The following is a 13,690-nucleotide window of genomic DNA, read 5'->3' as shown; positions in this document are numbered from 1 at the left end:
CCATTTGTTTATCAATGTGACGTCATGCGCACTTTTGCACATGTGCATTCAGAATCAAAACAAAACGTCCGATAATAGGTGCTGTTCGATAACAGGTACTTACACGATAATTATTATCCCCCGCCATAGGCGGACAGATATTGTTTTGGCGTTGTCCGTCCGTCCGTCTTTCCGTCCGTCTGTCCGTTCTCACGAATGATACATTGTGCAACTTTTTTTATGCCCATATATACATTGTGTGTCTTAATTTCATTGTGCGACTAGTCGCACAATACATTTGCCCAAAGTTCGTCAAAATGTGTCTTGTGCAACTTTAAACCTATCTGGAGAAGTCGCACAACGTTTTTGTCCAAAGTGTGTCCAAAGGATGTCCATGTAAAACTGTCTATGCGATGGACGAGACCGTAACTTTTATTTTTGCAAGTGTCTGTGAAAGTTTGAGCGTCTATATTTGAGGCAATCAGAAGCCTGTTTATAAAAAAAACAAGCCAATGAACACCAGGCTTTCTAATATCCTCGAATACCGTAAATTCGCGACCATAACATTAAATGTCAATATTAAAATAATAACACATAAAAAAACAACGAAAACAAACATGAACTTTTTAAAATAAATTCATTCCTCTCCGATTTGTTCCATTATGATGTCCACACAATGTTTTTAAAGCTCTTAGATGTCAAAATTCTTGACAATAGTGTAAAGTGTCAGCCATTTTGTTTTACTACCCTTGATTCGCGGGTATGACGTCATACAAAAATTCATTACAGTGTCGAGTAATTAGGCCAAGCTAACTTACTTTTAACCGTTTACATTGGTGTCATCAAAGATCTATTAATATTAATAGATCTTTGGTGTCATGTGCAAATGAAACATTTAACAAAAAGTCAAACACGAAATAACAATAAAATATTAACATATGAACAGGGTAAATTGCATGGGAAATGGGAGCAGCTCCCATAACAACTGTGTCTGGGTGGATTTTTTCCAAGACCCTGAAACGTAATGTTTTTAGGCACTCTGTATAATTTTTAGGCTCTAGGAACAGACACATTCTCCTCCTTAACAGCTTTGTAAGCATTTATCAAGGCAATTGGTGAATAGTGCCTATACTTCTTGCGACGATGCTTAGGGATTGTCTTAAAAACAAAAAAGAAATAAAAAATAAGCTTAATTGTCATGGTCTAAGAAACACACAATAAATCATGTGTTGGAATTGTTCATGTTTTCGAAGCGTAACATTTCCATATATGGCAGTGCTACTACAACAGCAGACGACAACAGAAAATTGTGATATCAGATTTTAACTTAATATATATGAAATTCGATGGTCCGATATTATTGATGTTAAGAAAATATGGTATTTTTGCTAATTGATTGTATTTTTCACTTTTTACTTGTTTAAAACGCATTATTTTTCGCAAATCTTCAATGGTTCCAATCGAGTAAACATTCGTTTCCATATCGCCACGATCACGCATGCGCAGAAATAAATCTCGATACCGGTTACGTGACGAAAACGAAATCCGCGAATCTAGGTTAGTCGCGAATTTAGGTGGGTCGACGATAGACGAATGCGCATGCACCCGCTTGTTGGACATGTGCAGTGGGACTGTCAAACGTTGTTTATCATAATGGATAGCGGATTTATATTTTATAGAACCATATGTGAGGTAAGTTTCGTATGTTTTTTTTTCTATTACTACTCAGTATAATCTATTTAGATGTTTTTTCTGTTTGTGAATAACTTATGGCACCCAGTTTAAGCCATGAAAAGAGGAATAAATAAGGTCATTTTGAAATCTGTTAAATTGGCCACACAGTTATCGGGAAATGCAATATTTAAATTTTGTCCAATTGTTTTACATCCAAAATGCCATAAGCACAACTAATTTTAAAAGAGTAAACGCACATTGCTTTCAATAGTTGTTAATAATTTCGCTGTTTTATCACGCGCACCTGCTCGTCGTTGGCAACGTGAAAAGACGCCGACATTTTGTTTGTAAACAACTTTGCTGCAGCAAATTTTTTTATATGGAAAAAAAGTAAAGCGGCGTTGTGGAGCGGCAGTCATCATAATGAGATTTTAATTAGATAAGACAAACTGTAAATGCCGAACTGGTCAAACCCGAGTGTCAGAGTGGCATTTAATTACGATGCCGAAGTAACCAGGTGACGAAGAAACTAGCTACCTGTCAATTGTAACCATTACCAGTGTGTCTTAAAATGCGGCTTTTCCAGGGAAACCATGTGTTAGCTGACTAAATGTTTAAGTTTTACATCTTACGAGCAAATAAATGTGTATTGCTCAAGCAAAAACGTTGATCATTACACTGTTTTCAGTGAAACATAAAGGATTTTTTTTATTTTTTTTTAAGATGCATTTGCGATTATAAAGTTTGCTAAAAATTTGAAGTTGGATATCTATTATTTGAACAACATTAATTGAACATAAAGCTAAAAAAAAAATCCCCTTTTTCTTCAAAACAATGTTAAATTCCCCCTACATGAGGGCCCCGGCCCCAGTCCCTTGAAATGTAATTAGGGCCATGTAATGATATCTAGGTTCAGATTAAATCTGGGTAAAGTTTGTCACCAGATGAACTATTAAAAAATTATGAGTTTATAAAACAAGAGGAACAGAACTGTTTAGTTTTCTATGACAGTGTTCATTTTGTTTTTATGTGAGTACCTGGTGCATTGGTGCTATATAATTTGCAGTTGAAAGTTTTTACTTAAATAAATATACACGTAAATATAAATTTTACATTCAACACAAACACACGAGGTACTTGCATGTACATTTTGTTTGTAATTAATTCTGAGGTAAATGCAGGGCTTTTTTCAGCCAATTTTACAGCCTTGATGGTCGGCCAATGAAAATACTAGAAGAGAAAATATTATAGTTATTGTGTTTATAAAATGTTTAACTTTTATTGGAATATTCAATGCTGGTCTTTCAAACTACTGATATTGAGCTGATTTTTAGCTCGGCTGTTTTTGGAGAAATACCGAGGTATTGTCATAACCAGCTCTTCGTCCGCCGTCTGCCGTCCGCGTCGTGCTAAAACTTTGACATTTGTCTCTAAAGTCAAAGTGCTTCCACCTACAACTTTGAAACTTCATATGTAGACCTACATATGAAGTTTCAAAGTTGTAGGTGGAAGCACTTTGCAGCTTGAGGAGTTTCACACGCAACACCCATTTTAGGGTCACTTGGTCAGAGGTCAAGGTCACTGTGACCTCTAAAAAGCAATTCTGACAATATTTTATTTAAAACTGCACCCGCAGCCGAGCGTTGGCACCCGTTTTGCGGTGCTCTTGTTTAAATTCCAGTGGTATGGGTAGTTTTACATTCTCTTCAAAAACGCCCTGAAATACTTTTATTGTGGGATTGTTTATTCGTTATGTATTTGGTTTGTTTGTTTTGTGCGTTTGGGTAGAGCCACCAACCTTCTGCAGTTATCTGGATTCCCGGGGGGGGTATCTTCCCAAATTTAAGGGCAGAAGTGTCCCGCTGAGACTTCCGAAATGTGACCCAACTCTGATAAAGAAGACCCATTTTGATACAATATTTTTGAAAAAGCAGACCCATTTGTATACGACACCGTTGAGAAAGTGGACCCATTTCAATACAAGAATTTTGATAAACTGGACCCATTTCAGTACTATAATTTGAAAAAGTGGTCACATTTCATACTAGAATTTTAATCTCTATCATATCAATACAGTATACTTATTGAATTATGCAAATATATATGTTGTTTTGATATATTATAAAGAGCGTTCTTAAGTATGACCGGAAATTAAATGTTTTCTTAATTTGCTGTGATAACGATTTCATGATTCCACACATTTTCTACAAAAAATATATTATTATCCATGATGTCACCATGGCAGAGTATAATTCCGTGTACACATGTAGCATAAAGTCGGTTATTTTGACAGTCGTCAAATTCCGACACAATTTTCATAAATCATTTGCAGTAACTGCAATTTTCCTGACACTTTTAGATTATGTAACCATTTGGTCACTTAATTCTGACGTATGCACAGTATCATCTTGTTTGACCAAGCAACAGATAAAAACAGTCAAGTTTCTGCATCTTTCTCGCTACTGATTGATACCCATTTATGTACAAGAATGACATTGATCATTCCCATTTTGATACTGATACTTTCAAATCTATATGCATTTATATACAAGCAAATTTCTGATTTCAATGCCCATGTCTATACTTTATATATATATACTATACATGCTCAAAACCAAACCCATATCTATAATTTAAGTCGTAAAACACACCCAAAAAAATCGGCACACCCCTATATACCGTATATAGGAAGTTAACCCCCAGGTCTGGAGTGCACCTAATTGCATTCAGCATTATTCATTATTCAAAGATTGAAGGGAGGTATATAGGAATTGGCTTTAGATTGTCCGTGTTAAGTTTCCAAAATATAAAATGGCGTCTGATCTTATTTTACACTTATACTTGATTTCAACAATAACTCACTTGATGATCAGTACAGTCACACACGTTATGGACATGACAGTTACTTAGATTATTAAAATTAAAGTCACACAATTTATGGACATGACAGTCACTTAGGTAATGGACTTTAAAGTCACACACCTGCGTTATGGACATGACAGTTACCTAGTTTAATAAAATTAAAGTCACACAATTAATGGACATAATAGTCACTTATGTTATGGACGTTAAAGTCACACACGTTATGGACATGACAGTTTAATAAAATTAAAGTCACACAATTTATATACATGAACGTCACACAACTTACGGACATTACAGTTACTTTGATTATTAACATTAAAGTCACAAAATTTATGGACATGACAGTCACTTAGGTGATGGACATTAAAGTCACACAAGTTATAGACACAACAGTTACTTAGTTTAATAAAATTAAAGTCTCACAATTTATGGACATGACAGTCACTTAGGTTATGGACAATTAAGTCACACAACTTACGGACATTACAGTGACACAACTTACGGTCATTACAGTTACTTAAATTATTAACATTAAAGTCACACAATTTGTGGACATGACAGTCCCTTAGGTTATGGACAATTAAGTCACACAACTTACGGACATTACAGTGACAAAACTTACGGTCATTACAGTTACTTAGATTATTAACATTAAAGTCACACAATTTATGGACATGACAGTCCCTTAGGTATGGACACTTAAGTCACACAACTTACGGACATTACAGTGACACAACTTATGGTAATTACAGTTACTTAGATTATTAACATTAAAGTCACACAATTTATGGACATGACAGTCACTTAGGTTATGTATGTTAAAGTCACACGAATTATGGACATGCAAGTTACATAGTTTAATAAAATTAAAGTCCCACAATTTATGGACATGACAGCCACTTAGGTTATGGACAATTAAGTCACACAACTTACGGACATTACAGTCACACAAGTTAGGGGAAAGTCAGTTACTAAGTTTATTAATATTAAAGTCAGACAATTTATGGACATGACAGTCCCTTAGGTTATGGACAATTAAGTCACACAACTTACGGACGTTACAGTGACACAACTTACGGTCATTACAGTTACTTAGATTATTAACATTAAAGTCACACAATTTATGGACATGACAGCCACTTAGGTTATGGACAATTAAGTCACACAACTTGCGGACATTACAGTCACACAAGTAAGGGACATGTCAGTTACTATGTTTATTAATATTAAAGTCACACAATTTATGGACATGACAGTCCCTTAGGTTATGGACAATTAAGTCACACAACTTACGGACATTACAGTGACACAACTTAAGGTCATTACAGTTACTTAGATTATTAACATTAAAGTCACACAATTTATGGACATGACAGTCACTTAGGTTATGGACAATTAAGTCACACAACTTACGGACATTACAGTGACACAACTTATGGTCATTACAGTTACTTAGATTATTAACATTAAAGTCACACAATTTGTGGACATGACAGTCACTTAGGTGATGTACGTTAAAAACACACACATTATGGACATGCCAGTTACATAGTTTAATAAAGTTAAAGTCACACAATTTATGGACATGACAGCCACTTAGGTTATGGACAATTAAGTCGATCAATTTACGGACATTACAGTCACACACGTTAGGGACATGTCAGTTACTTAGGTTATTAAAATTAAAGTTACACAATTTATGGACATGACAGTCACTTATGTTATGGACGTTAAAAAGTCACACACGTTATGGACATGACAGTTTTATAGTTTAATAAAATTAAAGTCACGCAATTTATGGACATGACAGTCACTTATGTTATGGACAAATGAGTCACACAACTTATGAACATGACAGTCACACAAGTTATGGACATGACAGTTTCATAGTTTAATAAAATTAAAGTCACGCAATTTATTGACATGACAGTTACTTATGTTATGGACAAATAAGTCACAAAACTTATGGACATGACAGTCACACAAGTTATGGACATGACAGTTTCATAGTTTAATAAAATTAAAGTCACGTAATTTATGGACATTACAGTCACTTATGTTATGGACAAATAAGTCACACAACTTATGGACATGACATTCACACAAGTTATGGACAAGACAGTTTCATAGTTTAATAAAATTAAAGTCACGCAATTTATGGACATGACATTCACTTATGTTATGGACAAATAAGTCACGCAAGTTATGGACATGACAGTCACACAAGTTATGGACATGACAGTTTCATAGTTTAATAAAGTAAAAGTTACGCAATTTATGAACATGACAGTCACTTATGTTATGGACAAATAAGTCACGCAAGTTATGGACATGACAGTCACACAAGTTATGGACATGACAGTTTCATAGTTTAATAAAGTAAAAGTTACGCAATTTATGGACATGACAGTCACTCATGTTATGGACAAATAAGTCACACAACTTATGGACATGACAGTCACACAAGTTATGGACATTCCAGTTAATTAAATTATTAATATTAAAGTTACGCAATTTATGGACATGACAGTCACTTATGTTATGGACGTTAAAGTCTCACACGTTATGGACATGACAGTTTCATAGTTTAATAAAGTAAAAGTTACGCAATTTATGGACATGACAGTCACTTATGTTATGGACAAATGAGTCACACAACTTATGGGCATGACAGTCACACAAGTTATGGACATGACAGTTTCATAGTTTAATAAAATTAAAGTCACGCAATTTATTGACATGACAGTTACTTATGTAATGGACAAATAAGTCACAAAACTTATGGACATGACAGTCAAACAAGTTATGGACATGACAGTTTCATAGTTTAATAAAATTAAAGTCACGCAATTTATGGACATTACAGTCACTAATGTTATGGACAAATAAGTCACACAACTTATGGACATGACAGTCACACAAGTTATGGACATGACAGTTTCATAGTTTAATAAAATTAAAGTCACGCAATTTATGGACATGACAGTCACTTATGTTATGGACAAATAAGTCACGCAAGTTATGGACATGACAGTCACACAAGTTATGGACATGACAGTTTCATAGTTTAATAAAGTAAAAGTTAGGCAATTTATGGACATGACAGTCACTTATGTTATGGACACATAAGTCACACAACTTATGGACATGACAGTCACACAAGTTATGGACATTCCAGTTAATTAAATTATTAATATTAAAGTTACGCAATTTATTGACATGACAGTCACTTATGTTATGGACAATTAAGTCGCACAACTTACAGATATGACAGTTACACAAGTTATGGACATGACAGTTACTTAGATTATTGACATTAAAGTCTCACAATTTATGGACTTGGCAGTCACTTAGGTTATGAACAGTTAAGTCACACAACTTTCGGACATTATAGTCACACAAGTTATGGACATGACAGTTGCTAGATTGTTATTAAAGACACATTAGCAATAGGGATAAAAGATACACTAGTGATGTAGTTCATATACACAAATCATGCCTATTTATGACACAAAAAGTCATATAATCAAATATAAAAAATATTTCATTTCAGTGGCTTTACAGAAACAACCAAAGAACTTGGAGACCTTCTTAAATGATGTAGAGTTTGCACTGAAGGAGGGGTTCTTAAAGGTATGAAAACATAAACTTTTGTTGATACATTAATATTGTTGTTACTTGCCTTTTAAATATGTTCAGTATTACAAACTGACTAAAATAAATTTAAAATCCATAACATTTACTGCAAAGTAACACGTTTTTCAACTATTCATTTTACTTTAATTTCAATTAAAAATGTGTGTACAAACATATTAACAAGTTTGGCTTTACCTATACACATAATGTTTGTGTATGTGACTATTTTCACCTTTTCTGTGTTTTTGATTTTATAATTCATTAGTCTGCACATCATTGACCGAAACTCTGGCATTTTATTATTTTTTGTTAATGATTTTATCCCTTCAAATCAGGATGTAGGTCAAGATACATCACCCACAGCCAGTAAATAGGTGTGCTCATCAACAGGTCAAGATACATCGCCCACAGCTGGTCAAGAGGTGTGCTCATCGGCAGGTCAAGATACATTACCCCCAGCTAGTCAAGATGTTTGGCCATCAGCACATCAAGATACATCCCCTACAGCCAGTCAAGAGTTTTGCTCATCAGAACATCAAGATACATCACACACAGCCAGTCAGGAGGTGAACCTTAGGAAATACACTGCAACATTAAGCCAGGTGAAGATTATATCTCGTACTTTGTGGGTTTGGAACTCATTTAAATTTAACAGTGGATTATTATGCCCGGCCCCGGATCGAATGATCAGGGGTATATTGTTTTTTGCCTGTCTGTCTGTCATTCTGTTGAAAACTTTAACCTTGGTTAAACTTTTGCAATAATGAATAACTTTTGTTATATTAAAGATAACAACTTGATCAAATATATGGCTTCAAAGCGTCGTTGAAACTTTAACCTTGCTCTTACTTTTTCGAATGGCTTTCTAAGATCTCACTACTACTTTTCAGCTCACCTGATTACAAAATGCTCATTGTGAGCATAGAGAAAACTCCTTTTCTGATAGAGCAAGAACTAGGGCTTAGATATTTGATGTGAATCTTGTCTGTTAGATAATTGGTTGCTTTTTGGTCATGCCTTGGAAATTCATGCTGAACAAGCTCATCTGAGAAGACCAAAATAGCAGAATCCTCAGTGTCCTATTGATTTAGTTATCGCCACTGTAGTTTGTGTTGTCAGAAATAAGGACTATACATTTTGTAATAAGTTTTGAATTAGTGTTGCTTGCTTCTATTTGAATAATATTCTTTGTAACTTTTTCAGAAGCATGGACGAAGATGACCACACTATATCAGATGAGGATGAAGAGGAATATGAGGGAAAGAGAAAAAGGAAGCCCCCCAAAAAGGCTGCAAAACGTCAGAAATTCACAGAGGTAGAAACAGAGGAAATAAAAACTAACTTTAGTGAATATCTTAAAAGTGGAATTTGTCAGCGGAACCAGCAGGTTGAAGATGCCAAACATAAAAGTCGTAAGAAAAATGGGCAAATTTGGAAAAGGTCAAACGACAAGATAATTGAGAAAATTAGTGCAATGAATCCAGGGCTTTTTTTCCTGACTTTGTGAAGCGGCCCTGGCCCCCTTACTTTGTGAAAAAATGAGTCGCGAACTTTTCAAAATTGTGAAAAAATGAGTTGCAATCTTTTCAAAATTGTGACAAATTGAGTCGCGAACTTTTCAAAATTGTGAAAAATTGAGTCGCGAACTTCTTAAAATTGTGAAAAACTGAGTCGTGAAATTATTAAAATTGTGAAAAACGGCCCATTTTATAAAAATTCACGGCCATGTTAGGTTTGTGAATTGTCCTTTTCAAAATTGTGAAATGTCCTTCCACGGCCACTCATAAAGGAGGAAAAAAAGCCCTGGAATCATAAGAAAAAATAAAAAAACATGTTGTTTACTATCGGTACTCGGATGGAACATTATAAGAATACTTTCGAGGGACATTGAAAAGATCATGCAACAGTGACTTGGCAAATATGGGTGATGTTTGTATGCAAGTGGTAATTTTTGTGTGTGCATTTTATTTGTTGAATTGAAACTTTACTATGTATATGTCTAAAGGTGGACAAGAATCTGGTATATTATCAAATGTTTAAAATGCTTATACAAAAGCTTAGATACAATATTTTCCTTTTTGCTTCATCGATGCTTTTGGAATGTACCTTATTTATTTTCTTATATACCTGATTTCAGTTTACAAATAATATAAGTAAAGTTTAAGGTATATAATAAAAACACATGTTATGAACATAAGGTCACAAATGAATTTTTGAAGCAAGCTCTATTTGTCACTACTTAGGAAGAAACATTTTTCCAAATAGATTCTTTTTTCTCCTGTGGTTTTTCTTAGATTCACAACTTTTGTTATTTAAAAAAAGAGATTGTGTGTCCTTTCCGAAATTCGCTAATAATATGTAACTTAAGCTGCCATATGTATGGTCCAAACTTGAAGAAAATGTTTTGGCAAGACCGATATGGAATCTGGGTCATGTGGGTCCAAAAGCTAGAATGTGTGCACAAATTTACAAAAATAATTGTAAATATGCTTGAAGACACATTTTTGATCCATTTTTTTTTCAAAATAATATCAAGTTTGACAAATCTTAAGGAAACTTTGTAAGAGTTGTCTAGACATTTTTAGTTTGAAATTGTTAGTACAAAATACATATGCACACACCCTAAGCATGTTTTTTTTTGGTTTTACAATTACTGGTTTGTAATATTTAAAAAGGACGAGGCAGTTGACTAAACACTGACAATTAGTTTTTTCTGATGGGAATGTTTACCAGTATGATTGGAATAATTTTTGTCATGCCGCTGGCATTGAGATCAATATAGTTGCCACAATGGCACTTGAGTGTCTGTATGTACGTTGGTTTAGGTTTTCAGTCAGGATTGCTTGTCCAGGCTGTATCGCCCTTATGCATTGACACTTTTAAAAAAAAAATAACTTGGCATAATTGTTAAACACCATGAGCCGGTGTGCAACAAGAAAGATCCAGGTCTCTAGCTCAAAGGTCAAGGTCACACTTCAAATATCGTCAAATATAGATCCATTGTATGGGTTCTGCGAGTTTGACAGTCCCACTACACAAAAAAGCCACATGTCCAACACGCGGGTGTACGCGCATGCGTCAATTAGAAAGCCTGGTGTTCATTGGCTCGTCGTTTTCATAAACAGGCTTTCTGATTGCCTCAGATATAGTCGCTCAAGTGGATATAAGAGTTCAAAGGTCAAAAATGAGCATTATACACCTTGTCCGGTCTGTATCTCCCTTATACATTGACACTTTTTGTAAACAAATATTTCTTGTTGGTTTTTGTCAGTTTTTTTTTATATTATTAATTGTGTCTGTGTCCAAACAGGATACCAACTTTGCTTTATTGACACTGGACTCGACAGGCATCTAGTTCTGAAGTTCATGTCACGTGTGTGTATAGGTTAATGGAGATATATTTTATACATATTAACTGTCTATATGTGTAGATAGGATTTATACTGAGTCTGTAGAAGAATACGACATTCAATTTCAATATTTGTTTGACTTTCCCTAGGTGTCGTGTAGCTCAACTTTTCAAAGAAAATGAGAGCTATTGTACCCACCGCGGCATTTGCTGTGGTTAATTTTTTTATAAATCACAAATAACTTTGGAAAAATGTTATTTGTATTTGTCAAGATTAGTTTTTCATTACAAAAGCTTAAATTACAAAACTTCAATGTACTGAAAAGTACGTGTGATCTGAGATTATACTCTGTAATAACTTGAACATATTGAAAATTAACATGTGATCTGAGCAAATATGTGACAAGTATTCAGAAAAGTTGACCAGCGCTGTCCTCAGACAGCCCTCGTTTTTAATTGTTTTATTTTGTTCCATTTAGTTCTGCTGCAGTAAAATCCATTTGCGAACATAGTTTAATCTGATATTTACTAATCTTTACACTCTTCCTATAGAGACGGATATTTTAGTTTAAGAATAAGGTCATATTTTTCAGTAACATTTTATTTATATCTTTCTTTGATGACCCACAATAATTGATGTTTAAGGTTCATATTAGTAACATCCCACAACCATTTTGTTAATCTTATGCTATTAAAGTTTGTCCAGTATGCCTGCATTTTGTCATTTATTGGTTTGCAACATTGTTTTGAATAGACCAATGATGCACATTACTTTTTACCATTTTATCTTGCAGGCAAAATATCCACCATATGTCTTTACATACACCCCTGAAAAATAAAAAATGTGTAGTTTTAAGTCATGTTGTGTAAATGTACCTGAATGTATGTTGAATTGGTGGGTAACCATGGTCTTGGTGTGTGATGTTTTACCGGGTATGTGGTTTTGTATGGCTGAAGTGAGAAAGAGAAGAAATTACATTATCAAATGTTGCCATTTTTAATGTGTGAATCCAGTTAGTTGTGGTTAAGCGCAATTTGATGCACAATGCGGATTATTTCATTTATAATATTTTTGAACATGATAAAGGAAATTTATGTCAATATTCCTTTTGCTTAAGTTTTGGGGAAAGTGATTACAATGGTTGAAATTTTCTACATTCAAAGAATAGGTATTGTATTGTTTCTTTAGAGCACTAGCATAGATTGCAAATACTTGATTGTATTAGTTTACATTTATAAAAGTAGGCATTCATGACAGTTATTTGATACGATATGTTTTTATTAAACATTTCTAACATATGTGTCATTTGTTGGTACATGTATTTGTGTTAAAAACATAGTTTTCCAGTGGAGTTGTAACTCTTTATTTGACATAATATGATCCCACAATTTATTTGGGTGAAAAGACACGCAGTGATATAGACACATAAGTCTGAAAAACACACAATGTATCATTCGTTAGAAACAAAAATGAAAAGACCCACAATACGATTTTGATAGTCCCACAAATTATTAGACACACAATGTATCATTCGTGAGCCCGTCCGTCCGTCTGACACTTTTGTGTCCGGAGCCATATCTTGGAAGTGCTTTGGCGGATTTCATTGAAACTTGGTTTGAGTATATATATGGATAAGAGGATAATGCACGCCAAATGGCATTGTATACCATCTGTTGATAACGGAGTTATGGCCCTTTGTATCTTGAAAAATTGCTTTTTTTGTGTCCGGACCCATATCTTGGAAGTGCTTTGGCAGATTTTGTTTAAACTTGGTATGAGTATACATATGGATAAGAGGATGATGCACGCTGAATGGCATTGTACACCATCTGTTAATAACGGAGTTATGGCCCTTTGTATCTCAAAAACATGCTTTTTTGAGTGTCAAGTATAACACTTTTGTGTCCAGAAGCATATTGGCGGGGGATATCAATTCAATGAATTTGCTTGTTTGTGTAAGGATTATACCATGTATCAGGGATTTGCTCTCATCCATAAACAGAATGCATGTGGCAAGGAATATCAATTCATCAAATTTGCTTGTTGACTTTCAAATTTACCTACTTTTGGACTATGACTTCAGTTGGGTTCATGAATCAATACTGACATGGCTTTCAGTGGGGTCATATGCTTTATTGAACGCAGCTTCTTGTTTAGGAATAATAATTCTGGCTTCATTTTATATT

At 34.2% G+C, this 13,690-nt stretch overlaps 1 long non-coding RNA gene across 1 annotated transcript; it reads left to right on the top strand.

Annotated features, from left to right (window-relative positions):
• Positions 1 to 1,536: 1,536 nt before the first annotated feature.
• On the top strand, positions 1,537 to 12,802 carry LOC127859873 (uncharacterized). Its single transcript, XR_008039507.1, has 4 exons — positions 1,537 to 1,671; positions 8,072 to 8,151; positions 8,490 to 8,756; positions 9,358 to 12,802. It is a non-coding gene; the product is annotated as an uncharacterized LOC127859873 (long non-coding RNA).
• The last annotated feature ends 888 nt before the right edge of the window (positions 12,803 to 13,690 follow it).

Source organism: Dreissena polymorpha, chromosome 1 (assembly GCF_020536995.1).
Source record: "Dreissena polymorpha isolate Duluth1 chromosome 1, UMN_Dpol_1.0, whole genome shotgun sequence".
In the NCBI taxonomy this organism is placed as follows: domain Eukaryota; kingdom Metazoa; phylum Mollusca; class Bivalvia; order Myida; family Dreissenidae; genus Dreissena; species Dreissena polymorpha.
The sequence above is the reverse complement of the archived record's forward strand: the minus strand, read 5'-3'. Positions and strand labels throughout refer to the sequence as shown.